This window comes from Ranitomeya imitator, chromosome 5 (assembly GCF_032444005.1).
Source record: "Ranitomeya imitator isolate aRanImi1 chromosome 5, aRanImi1.pri, whole genome shotgun sequence".
Taxonomy (NCBI): Eukaryota; Metazoa; Chordata; class Amphibia; order Anura; family Dendrobatidae; genus Ranitomeya; species Ranitomeya imitator.
The window spans coordinates 26,288,922-26,303,267 of record NC_091286.1 but is presented as its reverse complement, the minus strand read 5'-3'; positions in this window follow the sequence as shown (position 1 = coordinate 26,303,267).

The following is a 14,346-nucleotide window of genomic DNA, read 5'->3' as shown; positions in this document are numbered from 1 at the left end:
ATCTATTATCTATCTATTATCTATATATTATCTATCTATCCATCTATCTATCATCTATCTATCTATCATTTCTTATCCATCTATTATCTATATATCTATTATCTCTTATCTATCTATTATCTATCATCTATCTATCTATTATCTTTTTATCTATTATCTTTCTATCTATTATCTATCTATCTGTTATCTACACATCTTTTTTTCTATCTATTATCTATCATCTCTTATCTATCTATCATCTTTTTTTTTCTATTATCTTTCTATCTATTATCTATCTATCATGTATCTATCATCGCAGTAATGCACATATGTTTTAAAATATTCTCTCGTACCTTCAATCCAATTTCCTCATCCCGAACAGATTATTGTTTGGTAATTTTATCACACTTGTCCAACAACATAAAAAAACATGTTTAAGATCCCTCAAGAGCTGCGCTCACTCGGAGATAAGGTTATAGTAGTAGACATAGTCGAGTTATGCAGAACATTATATTAAAAGTTAGGGGGGAAAACAACCTTGAGTGCGACGTGGTAAAGTATGAAATGTCTATGTTTTTATGACTGTACATATGCCCTTTATTAGGTATCTTATTAATTCTGCGCTCTGTAGTCAGGCCCCATCATAAAACCCTAAACTAGAACTGATTTCCCTCAATTCTGGAGCCGTTAAAAGTAATTACATAAAATCAAATATTGAACGCGCCATTCCATAGTTTACTTTGTTTCCAAGTTTCGCAGATTTATGCTGCCCATTTCATATAATATTATTATGAGAATTTATTTTAATTGCGTTCCGTCAGGCAGAAACATTGTAAGTATTGTGGTTGTGTCTTCACACTTGTTCGCGCCATTCTTAATGGTCGGATAATTTACGATGGATTTAAAAATCTCACTTATTGTTTTATCGTGATGTCAGAATTTATGTTCAGTACGGTTGGCTTGGCTGAGAAAATACAGAATTTAATGCAAGTTACAAAGTGGCGGTCAAAGAATCCCAAGAAACTTTTTGTAATTTGCATCAAACCTAGTTTGCTGCTTATATTATTGTGCTACCGTTTCCGAATCCTATGGGGTGTTATTATTATTAGTTTCTCAATGATTATATTGAGCCAACATATTCCACAGTTCGGTACAGACATCTCTACTAGGTCCTCCTCATACCTGTCCCACAGCCACCGCTCCTACCCAGTCCTTTGATCGGTCGCTCATTGATCTTCTCCTTCCTTTGTTTCTCTTGGCAGGTACCACCATTGTTGACCAGACCTTATGCTGTCACTTTCCCTGACTTCTATAACCAGCAACATCTATTGTTTATCCTTTTTTTTTAGTTGTTTCTGATTATTTGATACTGGCACATCATAATGTCCCTGAGCAGTCGGATCTGGCTTACTACCACCACGTCTTGCTACCACCACGTCTTACAACCACCACATCTTACAACCACCACTTCTTACTACCACCACTTCTTACTACCACCACTTCTTACTACCACCACGTCTTACTACCACCACCTCTTACAACCACATCTTACAACCACCACTTCTTACTACCACCACGTCTTACTACCACCACGTCTTACTACCACCACGTCTTACAACCACCACTTCTTACTACCACCACTTCTTACTACCACCACGTCTTACTACCACCACCTCTTACACCCACCACGTCTTACAACCACCACATCTTACTACCACCACCACGTCTTACTACCACGTCTTACAACCGCATCTTACAACCACCACATCTTACTACCACCACATCTTACAACCACCACGTTTTACCTTCACCACATCTTACCTCCACCACATCTTACTACCACATCTTACAACCACCACGTCTTACCTACACCACATCTTACTACCACCACGTCTTACAACCACCATGTCTTGCAACCACCACATCTTACTGCGCCCATGTCTTACAACCACCACGTCTTACTACCACCACATCTTACTACCACTTCTTACAACGACCACGTCTTACTGCAACCATGTCTTACTGCAACCATGTCTTTCAACCACCACGTCTTACTACCACCACGTCTTACAACCACCAGGTCTTATCTCTACCACGTCTTACTACACCACATCTTACTACCACCACGTCCTACAACCACCACGTCTTACAACACCACGTCTTACTACGAGCATGTCTTTCAACCACCACGTCTTACTACCACCACATCTTACTACTTTTCTCTATAGCATGTTGTGAGTGGTTCACTGGTTGTCTGGCCATTTTGGAGATGCTCTAATACAGTAGTGCTATCATTGTTTCACTATTGTCACCGTTGCTCAGCTCTTACATTTGTACATTATTTTTATCTTTCAACACAATAAAGGGGTTGTCTTAAAATGTAGCCTCGGGAATAGTGACAAGTTCACATGCTTGGATAAGGTGCTGACCGAGTGTCTTTAGCGTGCTCGAAAAGTATGTTTGAGTCCCCATGGCTGCATGTCGACAGCCGAAACACATGTAGGGATTGCCTAAAAAGCAGGACCATTCCCGAAAGTTTTGCAGCTGTCGAGCAACTGCGGGCACTCGAATAGAACATATTTTTTATGCCAAAAACCCTCGGCTATCACACGAGCATATTCGAATAACACCTTATCCCAGCACGTTCACTCATCACTACTCAGGAACACTCCGACCCTGGCTTCCCGCTTTGTCAGAGGGGGCGGTACAATCCTCAAGATTGACAGTTCAGACCAGTAGCTTGGTTCTACCTCTAGACCAAACATTGCTCTATCTAGCAGGGGGACTACGATTCGGCCAACTTTAGAGAGCTGTGGAGCCTACTTGTGCCCGACACTCTTTGCCAATATAACTGGCCAGAATGGCACTTCCAAGGTCGCCGCTAACCTAGGCAACGAGCTGTACATTATAAAATTAAGATTCCCCTTTAGTTCTTGAGAATGGAGAGGATTTTTAATAAGGTGAAAGTTGCAAAGTTGCTTGTTCTTACAAGTACGTTGCAGTATTACCCATTTCTGAACTTGAGACAACCCCCAAGAACTCGTATCCTATTCCTCACAAGTACCATTTTAATGGCTGATCCGTGAACAAACTCCTTGCCGATGATGTCCTTGGTCAAATTTGACCCCAAAAGCTGCCATTAAAATCTATTGTTTAAGAAAATTCCCTTAAACATTCGAGTAATACAAAAGAAATAAAAGCAAAACGTATCCTATAAAATAAAATAAAAAATACCAATATTGTACATCTCAGACCACACAAATGCCCCAAGTCTTATAAACAGAATATCAGAATGTTTTATGACATAATAATGCTAAGTCCTCGCAGCTTGTAAATTCTACACCGCTTTAGAAAAACAGACGGATTTACATTTCATTTACCAAAGCTTTGTTTTTCTAAACAAAACAAAAAAAAGGTCAAACTTAACAAAATTTATCGACGAAAACATTTTCGTAAATATTTATTCATCTAAGTTTAAATTTGAAAATTTCCTTCTAATCGGAATTTTCTTTTTTTTTTTAGGAACGTTCTCTTGAATATTACCCCCGGACCAAACCTGACATATTTATGAAGTGGCAAATGCAGTTCATAGACTGTCATGAGAATCTTTGTTTATGAGGTCAGGGTTCTCACGCTTAGGTGACACCTGACTTACAGTCTTTGTTTTAAGTGAACGAGCCCCGAAAATTCAATCGAGATGCAATTTTTAGTCATTATGAGAAATAGGCTTACCAAATCCTAAATTCAAGATAAGCTCTTTTTATTGTTTTGTATGGCTTCGGAACACTCCAAGGATTCGAACAGGTGTTCCATATACTTTATGAACTCATCGATATTAAATCTTCCCCCAAATAAATCAGACATGTTATTTAAGAGAAGTTAAAATATCCCCGGACCTCGATGTCCGGGGCTTTTAATGATGTCTCCATTATGTAGGGATCATTAAATGGGACTTAACTGAATCAGGATGATTGGAGGGTTTGCCATGATTTTATATGGAAGGTTGCGTTTTAATAAAAGGCCAGCAAATGATACTTTCTTATGCTCTTTTTGTGTCATCCAAACATTTTTTTTTTTTTTAATTCAATATTATCCAAGGAGGCCTTGCATTTTTTTTTTCGGTGCTGAGATAAGCACAAGTAACAAATCACTAAAAAACAGAAAGTACAAAAAAAGTTGAAATACAGGAAAAAATAAAAACCATGAATTTTTTGATAACTCGCGATCCTTAAAATTGCATTATCATTGCACAATGTGTCATGCAGCACTGATGTATTGTCTGTTTTATGAGAAGCTTTTGCATTAGGGACGGGAGGGAAATTTCAGCAATGCTCAACGCTACGGATAAAAAGTTGGCTGTGGCTCATAACCACATTGACCCTTAGGGATAGAAGAGAGCACTTTGCATATATAGACACGTTATCCTGCAGGATCAGGGAAAATCCATTTAGATATTTGAGACCAACAATTTGCTATTACCGTGAGGGAAAACAGCAAAAGTGGATGGAAAGAGGAAGATGGGATGGATGGAGGTTTTTTTTGGGGTGGGTGCGCTTTATGGCAGCTGCAATGAATGGGAGTCAAGTGATCAAGAAGTGTCATAAAATATTACAGTCACTCCCAGAGATTCCAAAAAGTGACGAAGGAGCAGCATACAATGCTTATCTATGACTATTCTGCCTTATTTCAGCAGTACAAAGAAGCTGTAATTGACTTAGCCATACTCTATGAGATGACTCTGCTAATCTTGTCCTAGTCTATACAGCAAAGCTGATGAACTACAGTAAAGAAGAAATTTCAGTCAGTTGTGTCTGCTCTAATGGCCAATGTGACAACTGCACAATTTCTAGCTTTTTTGTGAAGATACATTCCTTTCAAAGACTTGTTGGACTACTTTTTACTGAGCTAATTAAAGGGAACTTGTCACCTGAATTTGGCGGGACAGGTTTGCGGTCATATGGGCGGGGTTTTCGGGTGTTTGATTCACCTTTTCCTTACCTGCTGGCTGCATGCTGACCGCAATATTGGGTTGAAGTTCATGCTGTGTCCTCCGAAGTACAAGCCTGCGCAAGGCAATCTTGCCTTGCGCACACGCAGTATGCTTTGCCCAACTGTGGGCAAAGCTGAAAAGCCTTAGTGCGCATGCACCGGTGCACTATGTCCCGGAACACAGCAAAAAACTTCCGGGACATAGTGCACCGGCGCATGCGCACTAAGGCTTTTCGGCTTTGCCCGCAGTTGGGCAAAGCATACTGCGCGTGCGCAAGACAAGATTGCCTTGCGCAGGCTTGTACTTCGGAGGACACAGCATGAACTTCAACCCAATATTGCGGCCAGCATGTAGCTAGCGGGTAAGCAAAGGGTGAATCAAACACCCAAAAACCCCGCCCATATGACCGCAAACCTGTCCCTCCAAAAACAGGTGACAGGTTCCCTTTAAATACAGAATGCTCCCTACAACAAAAAATCACTCATTTCCACTGCTGCATCACTGACCCAAGAACATTTTTTATGTCTGTCCACTCGATAAAAATTCTCGTGATACATGCATTGAATGGACACTGTACTTTCCACACATTTTGCCTTAATCAATATTAAAAGCAAATAAAAGAAAATTTGTAATATATCTTATCAGAAAATGCGGCTTCTTTCTCCACTTATGAGCCACTTTCTCTCCATCTGCCTCCCGAACTCACAATAAACACTGAAAAATCAGGATTTTAGTCAAATGATGTTATAATTCATACCCCAAAATGCTCTGACCCTGTCACCCACAGGTCTGTCAATTCATGTTGTAAAATAGCAGCTTGGGGAAAAAAACAGGACCCAGAGATTTGTTACAGCTATATAGAGATTTTGCCAAAAATTTGTGCAAAAATCACAACATAATTGCAGCGCACAGGGCCAAAATTACAGAAATGTGTGTAGTTTGGGTCTGGGATCTGTGTTGGCTTAGAGGGTCTATATTTAGGGGGTCTCAATTTAAGTCTGAATTTATTTAGGGTGCTCTGGGTTTAGAAGCTTTGGTCTGGGTAATGACTTTATTTAGGAGGGTCTGGCCTGAGATTGTAATTAGAGGAGTCTTTCTTGATTTGGTCTCGGGTTTGTATTTTTTTCTGGGATATAGTTTAAGTCTCATCTCAACCTTAAATTTCTTTAAGAGTTTTGTGTGGGGTCCACATTTATTTGGGGTCTTGATCTGGAGTCATAGCTTATTAGTGTTTCTGTAGAAGGTGGAAAATGGTGGTTTCAGAAATGAGGGGCAATACACGTCTCAGCAAGAAAATCTGCAGTCGTGAAGAGAAGTTGTCGTGGTGTTATGGGCTGGACGGAGAGGATAAGAAAACAGAACAACTAAAATTAGAGACATCAGCTAGGAGTCTTTGCATTTAGAAAAGAGTTTTGCGCTCTTCTGACATGGCTGTTACAGTAAACTTGTGCTTAGCAAAAAGTATATAGTCTCCATGTGGCGGAAATCCGATTGACAACTGGATCTTATCATCTTGTTAGTACAGTGTGACCATAAGTAGTCTGATACGAAGAGCAATAATTGCCAGTGAGCGGAGTACACCCCTTTGTGAAGGGGAACGACGACTCCTATTGGTCAATATTAGCACCTAAAGGGGGTGTTGATTATAAGCGTGGTCTGCAAGGTGGCGAAGGCGAAGATGTAGAGCAAGGTTTGGGAAGAGTTGTACTTATAGAGAGACTGTCACCCCCAAAATGTTTATTAAACTAGCTGTACGGTGATATATAATCATACTAGCACTGTCCATTTTAATGGTATTGTGCTTGAGAAAACTACTTAAAATTCAAATGCAAAAGTGGAGGCTTCAGTGCACCCTTGACGTGGCCAAGCGATCAGTGCTCCGTCATGTGGTCAGGAGCATTTAGTACACTGATATACCCGGGCGTGTGGCGAGTTAGTGTTTTCATTGTGTTTACGTCAGAACTGTGTGCAGATGTCCGGACTAAGGCAGCGTCAGTGTGCAAACGCAGACTTGGGGGCTCATTTTAGGCAGCATTCTCTCTGGGCAAGTCCCCAACATGCTAATTGAGGGGGCACAACGATGGATTATGGAGGATGTAAGTCTTAGATCAGTTGCAGAAAGGTCAGCACGGGTAGGATAATAGAAAGAGATGAGGGAGGAGATGTATGGTACAGAACCGTGGAAAGCTTTATGGGTGACTTATATTGTACTCTGTAGTGAGTGGGTAACCAGTGCAGTGACTGGCACAGGATGGAGGCAATGGTGTAGCAGCTGGAGAGACAATGGTGTAGCGGCTGGACAGAAGTTGCAGTTTCAAAGATGAAAAAAAGCTAGAGAATGTGCTGTACCCATTAATTTAAAGTTACTAGCCAAGGAATTTAGTCCTATGTTCAATAACAATATCAAGTGAATGGACAGGTCACTGCTGCCCAACAAGATCAGAATATTCTGCTGCTGTAAAACTATGTGTTGTTCTCACAACTGCTAGTACAACCGTCAGTGATGTCTGACTTTATTTTCATCACTTGTTGTGATTTTCCCTAATCCCATGCAGCCCTGTCCTCAATAAGAGAACCCTGTAATTGGACTGGTCACTGCCCTCCACAAGAACGACACACTACTCCCCTGCTGCGAATATTCTGTCTCTCCCACATCAAAGCAAGATTCACAAAAACAAACAGGAAATGACCTCAGAAAGTGGTTTGAACAATCTCATCAAAAGTATTTTGTTAAATGTTACCTGTATGTTTTTTGCATATATTATCATAGGATGTTTTTTTTATATTATTAATATTATTTTTACTATATTTGCAAATATGCTTTTGCTCAAATCTAGCCAACGATTCCAAGTTTTATTTAAGGATATATCCATAATGAAAAAGGAAAAAAAAAAGTTGGCCAAAGCTCCTCTAATAAGTAATATAACTCCATCCACCCGCGCTCCTTTCTCAGTCTTCTCCACCCAAACACTTTTTGCATTACCCTCATGTTTTCGTATAATCCCAGTGTTGGCTATAGTCTTCTATTACTTGAAGTACGGGGCGACACTTACTTCTACAGTGTTTCTATGAGCTAAGCGTGTTGTCTTCTCTAAGCTGGAAGGTTGAAAATAAAAACTCTCAAGAAGCTGAGCTGTTTCTCCTGCTGTGAGGTTACATATTACATAGTCCTGGATATTTTGGTTCTTTCCCTTGGATACGGCTGAGTTATTATGACCTCTTTTGCTTGTAACTGGTAAATTATAGTAAAGGGCAGCATGGTGGCTCCGGAAATCCAGGGTTCATACCCCTAGGAGACCATCAGCATTGAGTTTGTATATCCTGTCCATGATTCTTCTGGGCTCCTACTTACAGTCCAAGTCACTTCGATAGTGCCAAGCGGCAATGCGTGAGCTTACGTGCCAACTATCTTGAAATGTCAGAGAAGATCCTGTAAAATGGGCAGATCTTCTGGACTCTCAGGCACTAGGTGAATATTCAGGAGAAAGAACATCAGAGTATATAGGTTTAAAAAACTAATTTTTATTATTAGTCAACAAAGCCATAAAAATAGTTAAATTGTGAGAACAAGACATACAGCCAATTATAGGACTCCACGGTGAACAGTAACACGTTAGTACAAAACATTAAATAAACCATTAACCAGGGGAGTGATGACAAATTGTAGAGACCAAGGGAATACCACTATAGTCTAAGTATATGTCTGCAAGACGCCATTAAAATATCCACAAGTGCCCCCTGTAGTCAAAAAAGGTACATAGGAGAGTCACCACATCTTACCCAGAATAGAAAGAAGAGATCAGGAGACCAAAGAATCGGGTGCACAAATCCCCATCCCCGACGCGCGTTTCGCAAGGATATTGTCTTTGCTTGCTCAAGGGGAGGTCTATAATGCAGGTGAGCAGGTGTTGTGAATTCTGCTCTTGGGTTCCCTCCGGTGGTTATGAGTGGTAGTGCTGCTGTCTTTGGATCGCAGCATTTATCAGGTGTGTCCACTTATTGCAATTTGGACTGGGCTATATAGTCTTGCTTGATCCTTTAGTCAGTGCCAGTTGTCCATTGTTTTTGGAGGATTCACATCCCTGACTGGTCTCTCCTGTTTTGCTGTTCTTTTCAACAAAGATAAGTTCTGGCTTTGTTTTTGCTGTCCACATGCTGTGGGCCTTATAGTTCTGTGCATTTTCATGTTTTGTCTTGTCCAGCTTTGTCTGTGTAAGGATTTTTTGCAGCCAAGCTGTATCTCTGGAGATGCAGATATACCCTCCATGTCTTTAGTCAGATGTGGAGATTTGTATTTTCTGTGGTGGATATTTTCTAGTGTTTTAATACTGACCGCATAGTACTCTGTCCTATTCTTTCTTTTTAGCTAGAAAGGCCTCCTTTGCTAAATCCTGATTTCAGTCTGCGTATGTCATTTCCCTCTCCTCTCACAGTCAAGGGGGCCAAGCACCGTATTGTGCATCGGGGACAGCGATGATTATGTGTGCAAAACTGTAAAGCGCTGCGGAATATGTTAGCGCTATATAAAAATAAAGATTATTATTATTATTATTATTATTATTATTTTTATTGTGGTCCTGACCGATCATAAAAATCTGATTTACCTCGAGTCTGCCAAACGACTGAACCCTAGACAGGCTCGATGATCCCTGTTTTTCTCCCGTTTTGATTTTGTGGTCTCGTATCTTCCGGGTTCTAAGAATGTTAAGGCTGATGCCCTCTCTAGGAGTTTTTTGCCTGATTCTCCTGGGGTCCATTCTGAAGGAAGGGGTGATTCTTTCTGCCATCTCCCCTGATTTACGACGGGTTCTTCAGGAATTTCAGGCTGATAAACCTGACCGCTGTCCAGTGGGGAAACTGTTTGTTCCTGATAGATGGACTAGTAAAGTGATTTCTGAGGTTCATTGTTCTGTGTTGGCTGGCCATCCTGGGATTTTTGGTACCAGAGATTTGGTTGGTAGGTCCTTTTGGTGGCCTTCTTTGTCGCGGGATGTGCGTTCTTTTGTGCTGTGCTAGTGGGTTGCTTCTGCCTTTGCCGGTCCTTGAGAGGACTTGGACGCATATTTCTATGGATTTTATTTCAGATCTTCCGGTTTCCCAGAAGATGTCGGTTATCTGGGTGGTTTGTGATCGGTTTTCTAAGATGGTTCATTTGGTACCTTTGCCTAAATTGCCTTCCTCTTCTGATTTGGTTCCTTTGTTTTTTCAGCGTGTGGTTCGTTTGCATGGCATTCCGGAGAATATTGTGCCCGATAGAGGTTCCCAGTTTGTTTCTAGGTTTTGGCGGGACTTTTGTGCAAGGCTGGGCATTGATTTGTCTTTTTCTTCCGCATTTCATCCTCAGACAAATGGCCAAACCGAGCGAACTAATCAGACTTTGGAAACTTATTTGAGATGCTTTGTGTCTGCTGATCAGGATGATTGGGTTGCTTTCTTGCCATTGGCCGAGTTTGCCCTTAATAATCGGGCTAGTTCTGCTACCTTGGTTTCGCCTTTTTTTTGTAATTTTGGTTTTTATCCTCGTTTTTCTTCAGGGCAGGTTGAGCCTTCTGATTGTCCTGGTGTGGATTCTGTGGTTGACAGGCTGCAGCAAATTTGGGCTCATGTGGTGGACAATTTGGTGTTGTCTCAGGAGGAGGCTCAGCGTTTTGCTAACCGTCGTCGGTGTGTTGGTTCCCGGCTTCGGGTTGGGGATTTGGTCTGGTTGTCTTCCCGTCATGTTCCTATGAAGGTTTCTTCCCCTAAGTTCAAGCCTCGGTTTATTGGTCCTTATAGGATTTCTGAGATTATCAATCCAGTGTCTTTTCGTTTGGCCCTTCCAGCCTCTTTTTCCATCCATAATGTTTTCCATAGATCTTTGTTGCAGAAGTATGTGGTGCCCGTTGTTCCCTCTGTTGATCCTCCGGCCCCGGTGTTGATTGATGGGGAGTTGGAGTATGTGGTTGAGAAGATTTTGGATTCTCGTTTTTCGAGGCGGACGCTTCAGTATCTTGTCAAATGGAAGGGTTATGGCCAGGAGGATAATTCTTGGGTTGTTGCCTCCGATGTTCATGCTGACGATTTGGTTCGTGCCTTTCATTTGGCTCATCCTGATCGGCCTGGGGGCTCTGGTGAGGGTTCGGTGACCCCTCCTCAAGGGGGGGTACTGTTGTGAATTCTGCTCTTGGGTTCCCTCCGGTGGTTATAAGTGGTAGTGCTGCTGTCTTTGGATCGCAGCATTTATCAGGTGTGTCCACTTATTGCAATTTGGACTGGGCTATATAGTCTTGCTTGATCCTTTAGTCAGTGCCAGTTGTCCATTGTTTTTGGAGGATTCACATCCCTGACTGGTCTCTCCTGTTTTGCTGTTCTTTTCAACAAAGATAAGTTCTGGCTTTGTTTTTGCTGTCCACATGCTGTGGGCCTTATAGTTCTGTGCATTTTCATGTTTTGTCTTGTCCAGCTTTGTCTGTGTAAGGATTTTTTGCAGCCAAGCTGTATCTCTGGAGATGCAGATATACCCTCCATGTCTTTAGTCAGATGTGGAGATTTGTATTTTCTGTGGTGGATATTTTCTAGTGTTTTAATACTGACCACATAGTATTCTGTCCTATTCTTTCTTTTTAGCTAGAAAGGCCTCCTTTGCTAAATCAATCCTGATTTCTTGATGTCTGTGTATGTCATTTCCCTCTCCTCTCACAGCCAATATTTGTGGGGGGCTGTCTATCCTTTGGGGATTTTCTCTGAGGCAAGATAGTTTTCCCGTTTCTATCTTTAGGGGAAGTTAGTCCTTAGGCTGTGTCGAGGTGTCTAGGGAGTGTTAGGTACATCCCACGGCTGCTTCTAGTTGCGGTGCTAAGTTCAGGGTCTGCGGTCAGTACAGGGACCACCTTCTCCAGAGTACGTCACGTGCTGCTCCTATCATAACAAGCAGGATCATAGACTTTAATTACCAGATGCAAAACCTGAAGACCGCTTCTACCTGCGGAATCTCTGTTGCTTGTTCTGATGAACAGGAACAGTTCTGCTCTAATATATTCCCTCATCTCTAGTCAGTAGTGCAAGAGATTGAGCGTTGAAGAGAAAGAAAAAAATGATGCACATAAGGATCTAAGAGGATTGTGATGTTTTCATTTTCTGCTTATGGTATGCTTTAAAAGAGGAAGTCTGGGAATAGAAAAGTTGAGCTTTCCCTCCCCCCCACCAAAAAAAAAAATAGCTCCCCTCTTTCCCATAGGTTGTAACTGGTATTACAGCTCAGCTCCAATAAGTGACACATACACTGTATATAGAAAACTGTCAGGAGGAAGCTCTATTAATTTAAGACCTGTACATGCAAGATTCTGTACAGGTACTTCGTTCAGATATTATTCCTAGAATTATTCCTAATTGCGCAGCTTTGGTTTAGTTGTATACAAAGGAACAATAACAATTTTAGGAAAATGTGATATTATCAGATTTTGCACCGATGAATGTCCGGCTGAAGAGAAGTGACTCAGAGGTCTTGTAGGTAACAATAGTGCATGATCTGCTCTTACTGGAAGTTATGAAGGGGGCATCCCAGTAATGGCTCATTTCCCCGTAGATTATCAGTGTGCGTCACTGTCAGATAATACATGACTGGGGAGTGAATGGGAATGGATAGCAAATATCTATAGTCACCTAATAACCACACAACCTCCTAAATAACCACTGATCCACAAAAACGGGGCCTCCACGTTCTCTGTATGAATGGCACAGTGTGTGACCACCGCTACATTCATTCAATCACAGCAGGACAGGTCACAGTATACGAGACTGCAGGAGATGAAGATCCTCTTCACTAAACATCGATGAAGACAATCCGAGATCCTGAAAATGAACAGAAAGGAAGATTTATGAACTAAGCTTTGAAATGCAAAAGATGCCATGTGCAACATGACTCAGGGCATTAGCTGTGGGTGAGGTTCTCGTCTTCCAAAATGGGGACCCTGGCTTTGTGTGTGTGTGTGGCACCCCTGAGGGTCCAGTCGCCACAGAGATACTGCACCTCACCCAGAGGTGTGGTATTCCACTCTCAGGTAAGGAGGGGGCACTGCACAGAACCCTACATCCAACATTAGACAATTCAGTCAGGGCACCTGGACGTACCCTTAGGGAGGATGGCCTCATCCCAGGCTGCATAGGAAAGGGTGTTGGGGAGTGGGTGGGGAAGGTGGAGTAGGGGAGGAACAGTCTAGAAGGCAGACAGTGAGTCTGCAGGGAGGAGAAGAGCAGGGCAGATGTGTGGAGAATAGTGTGCAGAGCAGTTGGTTCTGAGAGACCAAAGAAGAGAGAGTGAGAGAAGTGGAGCTGAGCAGACGTGAGGGTCTGCAGCTCCTGACAGCTTGAGAAGAGACTTGAGAGGGAGAGACAGAAGGAAGCTCCCGGGAGGATAGAAGGGGTGCTAGGGGCACGGGAAGCGCACAAGCCACCCATGGGGCCCGTATCCAGATGTAGAGGGACCAGGTCGCAGTTAGGGGACCAGCCCCAACTTAGTGGAATACTTCAAGTTCAGCTACGAAACTGAAGGCTGTGGCTTTTGCAAGAAGCACAGCCACATCCACCCATACTTGGCCGAAAAGGCAGCCGTATAGAATACAGGGGACTGAGAGAACATCGCCCGACAAGGTTCGTGGCTGCTGGCTTGGGACACTGTGGTTTAGGCACTGGGCAGGAGAAGTGGAATCCAGTGTAGTGAGATGGCCAGAGAAAGGCATATGAAAGGCGTCCTGAAAAGGTGCATCCCAATTTGCCTGGGAGTTTGCTGGACCACTGACCCGGAGAACACAGTATCAGGCTGACATTTGTGGACTGGAGGACTGTGAGTAAAGGATTGGAAACTGCACCTTGCTGTGTCCTTTGTGTTCTTTGCTGTGTCCTGGCGTTAGCTCTACCTGTGGGGAACTATACCAACTCTGCTGCAACACCATCAGCCCTAGTGGTCCCCTTTAAGCAGCGTCGGCCATCCCTGGCCGAATACCACAGGTAGCGTCACAAACATTCCCCCATAGACTTTATTTTCCATTTCCCTTTGTCATTTTTGTTGGATGCCCAGGGCCACGGACTGGGTCACTGCATCCGTGACCACCCATTTTAGTACCGTCGGACCCAGCTCGAGTACCCCATGGTCCTAGCGGGTGGTCCATGTGCTCTTCTAGTTACCTGGCAAAATGCCTCTGCAGACTCCAACATTAAACTTGTTTTAACTAAACATAAACTTTATAAGAACTTTGTATATCAGGTAATATGCATGTTTCTTTGCAAAGGTTTCTCTTGCATTAAGCAGGCATAGGCACTTCTCACTTACATTTAATAAAACTTCATTTTTCTTGCACTTCACCCTTTTGCATCTCATGACAATACAGCAAACGATTATG